Raw genomic sequence first — 12156 nt, forward strand, 5'->3', positions numbered from 1 at the left:
TCAGTTCTGTCATAGATTACCATTGTAGCTGTCTCAGGAGAGAGACTGTTACCCATTCCATAACTTCAGTGATTTATGTCAAAGCAAAAGTACAAATGTACCATGTTAATAGGTCTACATGAATTGCTAGACAGCTCAACCATTTTCATAATTTTTTAAACAGACTCCTTGATGTCATTCCAAGAAAATAGACAAGGGCATTGAATTTCCTTTTAAAGTTCTTGAAAGGGCCTCTCCATTTTGCTGCCTTGTGAATTGTTGAAAGATCACAATTGTGAGATATTTGGACCTTCATACAAAAACTCGGCGCCTTCTTTGACTGGTCACGCAGGATGTAAGTCACTATACCTCACTCTCTGGTAGCATTTCAGTTCATATGCGCATTAGAGCAAATTTCCTGTCAGTATTATATTTCCAGGTTTATCTGTGTAAATCAAACCTTTAACATGATTTTGCCACTGCACATGCTGTACGTATTAATGGTGCTCCTGACTGTATGTCAGCCTTTTTCCCAGCCTCTCCTAGAGGCACCTGTGCCTCCCAAATGTGAACAATGTCTATATAAAATCACCTCAGTATTATCCTTGGTTTTTTGGTGTTTCTGTTGGGGGAATAAAAAGGAGGAGAGAGCACTGACAAAAAATGAGCAAGGACAGGTTGTATAGTAAATTATAGCAGGTTGCTGCTAGGGTAGAAATATACGCCTCAGGATATCACCAGGCTACTCAGCAATATGTAGACTGCCTTGCCAGGCAAGCTGTAATTGTTTCTGGTTTTGTTTATTTGTCTTCACTGGAAAACCACAAAAATGAACAAATAATTTACTCATGTAAACCAAAACTTTTCAGATTTCTGTGGGAAAAAAAAAAGAACAACAACAACAAAAATCCCAAGAAGATTTGTTTAAAGCAGGATCTTCCTGGTAAAATATGTGTTTAGTGGGCAGTTTTTTCTTAAAGGAAGTTTTGGCAGAAAGCCTTTGACGAGCCCACTGGGAAACAAAAGCTGCCTTTGTTAGCAGAAACACAACTTGGTCACACAGGGGACAGTAAGAAACCTTTATCCAGTTCTTGGGAACTTAAAGCAAGGCATATTTGGTTGTAAAGCAGAAGAGATTCTTCCAAAACTAGTAATTGCTCTTGCCTTATAGTGCAGCTCAGGCTTCCTCAGTTACTTGTTTCTCCTCTCTGCTTTGGGCTGGAGTTTTCTCTAGGAAGAAAAAGTGTTTTTTCTCTAGGAAGGCAAAGTGGTTTTTCCCATAAAATTTGTGAATGGGATCTCACTACTAGAAAAATGTTTGTAAAGCTTTTCTTAGTTTTTCAATGCTTGCAATACCCGTATAAAACAGCAAAGCTGAGCCTGTACCATTAGCGCTGAACCTGTCAAGACACCAGCTGCTTCTGGGGCATGTTGAAGAGCTTTAGCCCACTTTCCCCTGGTGCTGCCTGTATTGCTTTTCTGCTCCCCCTCAGTCAGGACTCTTCCTTTTTATTATTTGAGTTATATGTCATGCACTCATTAGAAAGCTTCGGTTTTCTTCCAATCACAAAATTTCCAATGAAATGGCAATGGAAATACTTACACTGAATTCCAGAAGTTTTAAGGAAATCATTGTACAAGGTGTATTGGCATTGCAGCAGTACTGACCTTAGTCAATGCTGTGCATGCTCTGCCCATAAGGAGTTTTAGATCTCTGAATTTTTAACAGTATTAAAGTGTTGTATGTAAATAGTTGTACATAATGACTTCAGGTTATTCTTAGCCATTTGTTATAATATTCTCTAATTTCAAGTGTTTAGATCGCTGTTGCTAGAGGGTGTGAAGAACAGTGCTGGATTACTTGGACAATTTACCTGAAGTATGTAATTTCTTTTTGTTCCCAGATTATTCCTGTATCCAGAATTTCCCACTATCAGGAGTGCCCCTTGCTGCTTAAAATGTCAAATGTTGAGCAATTCCTCATATCCACAGAGACGTTGATCTTTGTGAAGAACTTAGCCTGGATGCTCGCTGTTATCTGAGCACCACAGAGGAGCCAGGTCCCACCTGTGAGTAGTGCAGCACAAGCCCACACAAGCAGCAGCAGCAGCACTGCTCCCTGGGACAGAAGACCACGAGGGCTGGTGGAGGGCTCCTCAGCCCCTCACCTGGCACCTATTCACAACCAGCTGCTGCAACGAGGGACTGGGGGCTGTCCAGAGGCTCTTCAGGAGGGTCTGTAAACACTTGAGCTGGAAACTGGGAGCGAGTAAGGTCTGGGTGCTGCGGTGCACTGGTGAGAGATCACATCCCAAAGGCACAGGTATGTGGGGGGAAAAGTGTGGGATAGTAACTTACTGTGGGTTGGTGGTAACTGTGGGATGGTGCTAGGGCTGGAGTAGTCATGGGTGCCTGCAGCACATGGCAATTTCAGTCAGTTTCTTAACCAGTGAAAGATGAATAAACTGAGGGATACACAGTGGCTGTGCTCATGCTAGCGTGGGGCAAAGGAGGCGGTTTTGTAGAGAAAGCTAATGCTGAGTGCCGAGCCTTTGTGCTGTGTATGCTGTAGTGTTTTTACTTTAAACTAGCTCTAGTCTCATTCTGTCACCTGGAGACTCCTTGCCAGGTAGCAGGTATTAGATCTGCTCCTTTGATTTAATCTGAAAGCAGTTTAGTTTGTACAACCCAAAACTGTTCCATGCTATGAAACAACATATGGTAAATCAGGATAATAGGGAAACTTGCTTCAAAAAATGTAATCCTGAGGAAGCTAAAAAGCTGAAGTAGATGCACCTGTTACTTGTTGTGGCTGCAAGTGGCTGTACAGACAGCAACTGCAGCTCAGCTTACCAGCTGATGATCTTGGTTGTGTGTCTGAGCCCTATAATAAGCAGATCAGAGAGCTGAGGTATGTTGGACATGATAACAAGGTCAATGAGTTGTAGTTTAAAGCGAGGCAAATGGACTTCAGGACACTCTGCAGTCCTGGTTCTCCAATTGCACAACTAAGAAATTGTTAGAATATTTCATAGTCTCACTTTTACCAGTGACTTTTGGGAAGGATGACGTATATCTTAATCTTATTCTGGTGTGCTGCTAGGAGTACACACCTGTATCTGGGATGTGCATCTAAGTGATGTGCTTCAGATGTAGCCTGACTGAGCAATCAGGTTCAATGATTGCTCAGCCTGACTGAGCAACCAATCCGAGAAAATGAGCAATCTGAGCATTGGCAAATCTATTTAGCCTGAACCTTTATCTAGTAAAGACTTCTGTGGCTTTAAAACAGACATATATTTGCACAGCAATATTCTCAATTCAAAGCAAGCCTTCCAAACCGTAAGTTATTCTCAGAACTATTTAATGATCCTTTTTCAGTTTGCCAGCAGCTTTTAGACAACAGAACAGAAAATATTGCCACCGGATGTGGTAGAAATACGCTTCTCTGCTATTTAAGGTCCCTTGCTCATACAGACAGAGTAGTTTCTTTCATTGAGGGGTCCCCTCTGGAAAAGCCTATTCAGTGGAATATCTGATCTGACTCCTGAAGCCTCTTCTGAACTGTTGTATGGCCCTCAAGGCTTGAAGCCGGTTTCAGTGAACCTTATTTACACATGTAAGTCCTTAGTGTTAGTCTTGAGTCTTTGATGGCTGGCCTTGTGTTTTGTTATGATGAAACATGTTGCTCAAAATAGCATGGCTTACCAGGCAAATGGGACTTCTGTAGATCAGTTGTCCATCTTCATTATTGTTTACTACTGTAGTTATGTCAGCCGTAAACTTTACCAGCAGTGACTTTGTGTTTTCTTTTTAGACTGATGATTAGACATCAATAACAAAGGGTGAAGGGTGCTTAACAAGGATATGTCCTTTGACTACTGTTATGCCCCTGCTGAATAATGGTTTCCAATTTAAGGTTAACTTCTCAGACCCAACAACTAGCCAGCTTTTAAAGTGGTATTTTTTACTACAGTAGCAAACTGTGCCCTTAGATGTCTTGCCGTCATCAATAATGCAGAACTGTGTTTAAGAAATATCTATTAAATAGTCCTTTTTAAATAATATAATCAATAACCTTAAATCTTGGGATTACAGCCCTTATTCTGTGTAGTCACTTCAGTCTGACCATTAACTAATAGAGTAGCTTTGTTTACATGTGCCTGGTGTTGAGGTCTTTTAAATTTTTCCCCACAAAAGTAGTGACCTATTTTCTGTTTAGAAAAAAATAATCAGGCTAGGTGTTCCCATTATACAGAAATTGTGTGGTTTGTTTTTTTTTAATTCTATAAGCAGATTCTATCTACCTGCCATTTTACATGACTTTCTGCATGTAACATTAAGATTTTAGTATCTCTCTTCAGGGATTGTCTGGCAGGTAACTGAGTAACCATTACTGGTTTTTTATTATGAGGAGGTTTCTAAATGCTTTGTTTTGTTTTGTTTTTTCTTTCCCCAGGTTATGGCATGTGATCCTTACACTAGTTTGAGGTGGGAATATGCAACTACGTGGTAAGCACAATTAAAACTTCTCAATTGGTGTCAGTACATTGTTTCACACTTGTAAGCACAAGTATCAGTTTTGTCTATTTGTGTTGAGAACTGTTTCTGGATACAGAAGTACATTGTGAATGAAATGACTGTTATAAGGGCGTTTCGAGTTTTCCAGAAATACTGATTCTTTTACTGTTGGAAAAAATACAGGTCTGAGCATAGAACAGGATGTCTGGTTTCTTGGATACAACTATTTATTGTATTGTCAGAGAGATAAAAAGAGGAAAGAAGCAGAGATAATAGGTATCAGTATGTGAGAAAGGGTGAGTGTGGCTAGGAGTGTGGAGACGCTGCCTCTTCTTTCTTTGTTCATACTAGTATTAAAGCAACAAGTGTTTGATGCACTCTTTTTCATAAGTAATATTTTCCCCTAAAAGAAACAACTTAAAATTCTAACATTTGACATCCTGAATACAGATCTGATATTTCTGAATCTAAAACTTTTTGGATACAGTCAGATATCTTAACTTTAACAGAAGGTAAAATTAAGTTAAAAATCCAAGTTAAATGGACTATGTACCGGAAATAACAGGAAAGTCAACTGACTTGAATATGACCTAGTCTTGGCTGTAAAAGAGGTGGTGATTCAAAGTGATTCAAGACAGGGGCAGCAATGAAGTGATTCAAAATCTAAGCAATTAAACAAAGTTGTATTCTGCTTGCTGACAAATTGGCAAATACTACTACATGTGGGAGTACACAAAGTGCATGTGAAACTCAGCTTTGCCACTTAACTAAGTACAACATCGTGTTGCCATAGTTAAAGGCCTGCTTGCTAGTTACTGTCTTTGCCTTCCATCTCTAAACCTGCAACTATTTAAAATTATATTTATAGTTTTAAATGTCTGTGTTTTGTCAGCTCTATCTGAAAACAAACTGTCAGTTTCCAGCTTTAAATCAACACCCCTGGAAACAAAGATATGGCCTCTCAATCAGCCTGTAGATCCTGTTTTGTACAAGGAATCAAGGCCTTTGCTGGAATAACTCTATTTAAGATGCTTTGACCTGCATCATGGTGTGGAAGCTAAGTCATGGCTGCAGCTTGTAGGCTGTATGCTTAAAACAGTGAGGGAATCTGAATTAAAAGGCAAAAAACTCCCCCAAAACCTACTAAAACCATAATAAAGTTAGACCACTTGTTTTACTGGTTGATAAATCTAGGCTTGTTGAAGTTAGCATGTACTTGTGTGTTATTACTGTCTATATGAACATGCCATTCGGCTCTTGAGCTTGCTCTGGGTTTTCAAGCACATGGAATTAGTACTCATACAATAGTTTATTATGCATTAAATCTGTCTATACAACAGATAGCTTTCTGTTACATGGATAACATGCAACTCCTACTCTAACTCCAGAATAACAATGCTGTCTTCAGCAAGAAAGCAAAAGTGTTCACAGCTATTACCTTGCCAGCTCTTCCACATACTTTGAGCAATGTTTCAAACACTTCAACTAAATGTGTCTAAAATTCATCTCTTTAATACGGTATTTGTGAAGGTCATTGGTGACACATGGATATTGGAGACCATGACATGCTTCAGATAGACAGCTGGGAAAATCTAAGGTCAGAAGGTATTTCGTTTTCCTGGTCCACATGTCAGGGTAACAAAACAGGGCAAGCTGCAGTTGGTTATCAGACCTTGTGCCCATATATGAGGAAAACTGAATGACCTTGTGCTCTCAGTTTCCGTATATAAAGAGAAAGTAGATGTGACTAGATAGAAAGATAGAGATGAGCAGACAGGAAAGAGTCATCAGATCTTCAGAAAGGGAATTTGAGCCACTCGCAGATTTAACTGAGTAATGGTAGCATAGTTTAGGAATTCCTTGAGAGGTTTTCAAAACCATATAATTAGGAAATGTTCTTGCCTAGAACTCCAGTCTGGGCTTTGTGTCCACATAAATTCATTGGAAATACCAGGTTCTGGTCTAAACTGAAGGCCCGGCATTTTTGGCAGGTCAGAGCTCAAGCTTAGGGATTAAATTTTAAGCAAGCTGGGTTATATACTATTGAGATAATACAGTGTCATAGACTGGAGTTTCAGTGGGATGACTTACCTGTGTAGGAGTATTCTGTATACAGACTCTCAAAATCCATGATGGGTGTATACATTTACTCTTATAAAGGGCATCTTTAGAGCTCGTATACCAAATTCTAGTCTGTTTTCATTAGCCATGCCTATATTTGAGTATGAGTCTGCTGCATGATGTAGCTCAAGCTATTTGCATCTGTGCTGCCTGGAGGTGAGTTTGTATCAAGCTGATTCCAGTTCCTGTCCTCTCTATACTGAATTTCTCCACCACACAGGCTAATTTCCTTCAGAATTAGTCACAGTAAAAGCCACAATGTAAAACCTTCAGACAGGGCAAATGTGTCAAGACTGTGAGATCCGATCCCTCCCTAGCTCCACTGAACCTATGGGCATGCAATAAGGAGCCTTGCCCCTAGAGCATGTTAGACGCTAAAGCTGGAGTGCTGTGACTTTAGCTAGTATAAATATAGATAGTATGAGTATAGTAAAATACAGTTTTCTATATTTTACCTTTAAAGTCACTGTGTCTCATTCTTTGGGGAGTGTATGTAGAATTTGCACGTAAGACTAGTGAGACCATGCAAATGTCTGTTAATTAATTGGGTTGAACAAAGATGCTTCTAAGCTATCTCCTGAACCCCTTTCCTGAGAGGAAGCTTTGAATAATGAAGTATCTTTGGCTTATAAGGTAGGCACAGAAATATTTCCTGTCACTAAATTCTTCCCAGTAGCAGGATAATGATATTGGGAATTTGGCAGTTCAGCACGCTCTTTTCTGCTTCTGGTCTTAAGGGGAGGCTCCTAGACACATCCACTGTTGTAGAGATGGCTTTCATGTCTGTCTGTAAAGCTAATTATATTTCTAAATTGATTTTAAAATAAGAAAATGCAACATTAGAGAGATCAAAGGAGAAAAGAGTTAATATGTTCAGACATATTTTTGTTACTTCATGTTCTTTAGTATCTGATACAATTCTTGAACTGTTGGATTAAATCTAAAAAGTCTTTCCAGAAGGTGAGGTAGGATGTTAATCTTGGAGTTCATGGGACTGCTGCCATTGATTATCACCAAGATCATCATTAGAAAAGTTGCCCAGTGGTATAATATTATGGTAGTTTATGGCAAAACATGTGATATAGGATGCTAAGCTACATAAAGTGAAGGTACTTTTTGACTTTAAAACCCATTGATCCAGTTGCCTGAAAGGTTCTGGCTTTACTTACCAACTCACAGCTAAAGCAAAACTTTAATCATGGTTTACTCATGTAGAAGTTCATGGGACATTCTTGCAGAGGGGTGATGGTACCATGTAGTTATTGGTTTACTTATTGTTTAACTCTGTCTCCAGTCAGTCCTCCTGTTGCACTGTACATGTGAAATCACACTTCTTGAGTGCACTGGTTCAGTTTGGTAACTGTTGTCTCCTCCTTCCCATAACTTACATAAAGGTTCAGTTCTCTTCATAGTATATTTGACAAATGCAGTTTGGTACAACTTTTTATACATACTGTTGTAGGAGGGTTAAAGAACATGTTTGACCATTTATGTATTGACGGAGCACTTGTGCCATTTGGAAGCAGAGAGCAGACTGATCTCAGTGAAAAGAAAAGCCTGCTCAAATTCCCAAAAGCATTGCCTAATGTACTAGTGTATCATCTTGCTAGCGGTTGCCTTTCTTTGGCAGAAATCCAAAGTTAGCAGCTGAAGAAGGGATGAGATAATGACCTCTGAAATATTGATCTGGTATGCTGGCGACACAGCAAATTTCCCAATAGTGAGCTTGGGTACAGCACTTAAAGTCTGTTATTCATTTTGTACAACAGATGTAGTGTATAGCCTGGCTATGGATTATCCTTTTTTGGGTGTACTACTGCGTACTTGTAGTTGATGTGTCAAAACTAAAATGTTGTGCTGATTTTCTTCTTTACTAGTGCTGCTGGTGAATTGCTGAACATGTGACAAGGAGAGGAATGATGCCATTGCCTTTCGATAGTGTGGCTGTACATTGTCTGCTCTATTTCCATTCCCCTTTTCTTCTTGCCCTGCTTGAATAGTGACTGGCTATCTGCTTCCTGGCTTATTTTTAAATCCTAACCAACTTTGATCTCTCCATGAACGTTGTAGCTACGTTTTCATTTCTTCTTTCCCACCGCCCCCTGTGCAGAGAGATAATTGAATTGTCAATGCTTCTTTGGGACTGAGAAAATAATGCGTCTTTACTGAGTGCTTTAGTATATAGCAAAAGTCTTTTAAGTACAGTATACCTTATGGCCTGGAGAAAAGAATTTCTGTGATGATAAGGTTAAGGGAGAATAAATAGAGAATAAAAATGTCTGTATTATCTGCTACTGAACAGTTCGAGGCAACATTGGAAGTACTACAATAGACAGTCCTTGTGGTAAGCATATCCACTGCCTAATCTTGGGCTGAGCTCTTCTCACTGATAGAGCAGTGGAACTGCTATATACTTGCACTATTAGTAAGGTCCTAAGACCATGCACTAGGTGTTTCCAGTAGAAAAAGTGGCACATTTCTTATACCAAAATTGCAATCAAGGGACAGGTAAATGAAAGGTAAAGAGTAAAAACTGCCATCTGAAAGTACTTATCTTCTGGTGGTGCTAAGATGATAATAGGGTATATGCGCATTGTTACAAAAAGAACAGCATTTCTACCCTAGACTTGCAGCTGCTGGTAGAAAGCAGCAAAGGTATGTGAGAAGTAACTAAAAACTTAAGCACTTTCAGACCTGCAACTCAGTTTCTTAAAAAAAAAGAAAAAAAGACAGACTGCATTCTTTTTCTGTTCCTCCCCATAAATGAGAGGGAAGGGGGGGAAAGTGGCTGTATGCTTCCTCTTTGTTTAACTGTGAGATACATGATATGAGGTATATTTTAGTCCATTCTCTTGAGTTTGTATCATGTCATGCAGTGCTGTAAAGCAAGATGTATGGGCTAGCTGCAGAACTAGAAAGTGGGATAACTGGATGAGGAAGATACTGAACAGGTATGCCTGAACCACTCTAGGAAGAGGAGTTACAGGTCCTTGGAGGCAAATGGAGGGAAAAAGAGAGGAGGCAGAAACAGAGGGTGGGGTGCTGGAGTCAGGAGACTGTCTTCAGCTCTAAAATACATTCATATGGCTTTAACTGTAAACTGGAACAAACTGAATACATATTATTAAGTGGTTTAGGAACAAGCTGTTTTAAATTTCTCAGACAAAATCTGTGGTGTCATGGGAAGTCCTTTAGAAAAAGCATGTTACATCAATGTGATTACAAGTTTCCCTGACAGAGTTAATCCTGTTGGGAGAGAACTCAAATATGTGATCTTCCATAATCATTAATTGCATATTCCTGATTCTTTGAGTCACCATACTGACTCTTCCATTAATATAGTCAGAGCTGATACCAGAACATATAATTACTTGTGTTTAAAACACTGACACAACACTTGATTTTTCTAGGCCTCTGACACAGAGCGCCATGTTCTGACTTAATGAAAATCAACATTAGTTATCCAGAGGCCTGTTGAGGCTGCTCTCCAAACTTCCAGATGTAACTTAAAGAGCAAAAGCTCTTAATGCTTTTGCAGCATCGTCATGTGTGAAATGTGCTGATGTAGACGCTGTTTTCAGTTACAGGTAGCAGTGTGGAACTGAGGTTCCAGACTCAGACCAGGATTGGAGGAACAGCCCAAAGTTGGGCATTTTTGCTGTGATGAGTAAGGACGTCAGCTGGCAAATAAGCACCATTCTTGGAGTGGGTTATGCTGGCAGAGCCCTAGGGCCCAATGTGGGGTTAGTAAGCATGCTTACTGTTTGCTGCATTTCAATGGTGGAAACTACGATAATGGGAGGACAAGTGTGTGGATCCAGGCTGTGCTATTTTGGCTAATAGTTTGTAATTTTAAGCTGTGAAATCAGTTAGGATAAAATTTGCTCTGGCTTATTTATCTGTGCTGGAGGTTGGATGGGCCATCCCTCAGTCTTGACTGGAGTTGGGATTATAGGCTCCAGAGCCCAGGCTACAATTGGCACTAGCACAGATATTGTGGTCAATGCTGAGTTAATGTGTCAATGTGTCTTTGGTTAAGGCAGAATTGTTGCCAAGTTAAGGACTTATTTGGTTTGAGCTCTTCTAACTTGAGGGCAGTTTGAGGGTTTCAGTGCTACTCATTGCTTCTAACTCACTCCTATAATTCTAGGCAAGGGGACAAGAGCAGAGCAGTGTTCACACTGAGCAAGCTTGCATTCAGCCATCATTAAATGGATCCCAAGTTTACTAGGTGGTTCCTTGCTTTGCCTGGACTGCTCTGGGCTTTTGTGAAGTTTGGAGTTGTCCTGAGGTTTGTCTCGGGAGAACTGAGGCAGGCTTGTGAGCTTCAGCTGCAGCTAGTTTTCCTGTACCTCGGATCTGTAAAATAGGCTACATAAGCTAGGGTTAACTAACTTCTGAGAAGTCAGTTGTCCTGAGGTTTGTCTCAGGAGAACTGAGGCAGGCTTGTGAGCTTCAGCTGCAGCTAGTTTTCCTGTACCTCAGATCTGTAAAATAAGCTACATAATCTAGGGTTAACTAACTTCTGAGAAGTCGTTTATGAATGAGGTTTGAGGCAGATTTGCAAGTCCCAGCTATGACTGATTACAGAGCATGCAGAGCCATTAGGCTGAGTCTGATAGTTCATGGTTTTCTGCTAGGACAACTTTTGGCTGCACTTTGGCACACACCTGAGCAATAGTAGAGGGTGCATCATTCCAGGAACATCATTGGGAGCTTCAGACCACTGTGGCATTTTCCTTGCTGTGGGTCAAAGGTAGCAAGGAAGAGAAGAGAGTCCATCTGAATAAGAGAATAGACTCTATTACCAGCTGGAGAGTTACCCAGTGCTGTGATAAGAATGGTGCTGAGATGTGAAAATCTTTCTGTCTTGGTGGGAGAATGGTGAGTTTGGAGAGAAAGAGTTTGCTGGAGATCTTTGTACTTTCCTCAGTTTAGTCCAAAGCATGTTTGTGTAATTTGATGGTTTGGCCTGTGACCTGCCTTTCAGACTAAGCAATGTTTGGGGGGGAACACTAGGGGTGTGGGAGTGTTTTGGGGTGGTGGAGGTGGGGGGACGACTGGCTTCTTAATTAGTGACTTACAGGCCATAAATCCATCCTACTAGCAGGCAAATGAGCCACTCAGTTACTAGTGTGCACTTTGTCAAGCCCACTCATTCCTAGCTTCGTATCCTGTATCAATTACTCTGTCCTGGGTGGCTCCCGTCTCATTTTCTCTCCATTGGTCATCTGCCCAAATTCTCTTGAAGTGAGGGGACGGGGAACAGGCAGAGAGGGAAAGGAGGGAGGGAGGGTTCTCATTACAAATCTAGATATGAGACGACACATTTAATCCTTAGAGCAAAACTACTCCAGTGACAGTAAAAATGAAATTGTTATTCAGTCTCCTCAGTCCGTTCCCTGAAATGGTATTGTTTATGACAATCCCTTAACATTATGTCATGAGTTTTCAAATATACAAGCATGGCATGTGATCATCCTCCCAAAAGGAATAGCAAAGGCAGCAAGAAGAAACAAATGCCGTCTTGCAGGT

General features: G+C 40.4%; 2 protein-coding genes across 5 annotated transcripts in view; one reads left to right on the forward strand and one right to left on the reverse strand.

The window, feature by feature from the left end:
- SYNPO2 (synaptopodin 2) overlaps positions 1–12156 on the reverse strand; it is a 94234-nt gene that overhangs the window by 31459 nt on the left and 50619 nt on the right. The gene's annotated exons all lie outside the window — the stretch shown is intronic.
- SEC24D (SEC24 homolog D, COPII coat complex component) overlaps positions 2222–12156 on the forward strand; it is a 134230-nt gene continuing 124295 nt past the window's right edge. For 2 of the 3 annotated variants that reach the window (XM_050895247.1, XM_050895249.1), the window contains exons 1-2: positions 2222–2302; positions 4439–4491. The gene's annotated coding sequence lies outside the window, so the exon portion shown is untranslated. Of the gene's footprint in view, positions 2303–3278; positions 3322–4438; positions 4492–12156 lie in introns of those variants that run through there. The other variant, XM_050895248.1, reaches the window with a different exon arrangement.

Source organism: Gymnogyps californianus, chromosome 4 (assembly GCF_018139145.2).
Source record: "Gymnogyps californianus isolate 813 chromosome 4, ASM1813914v2, whole genome shotgun sequence".
NCBI lineage: Eukaryota > Metazoa > Chordata > Aves > Accipitriformes > Cathartidae > Gymnogyps > Gymnogyps californianus.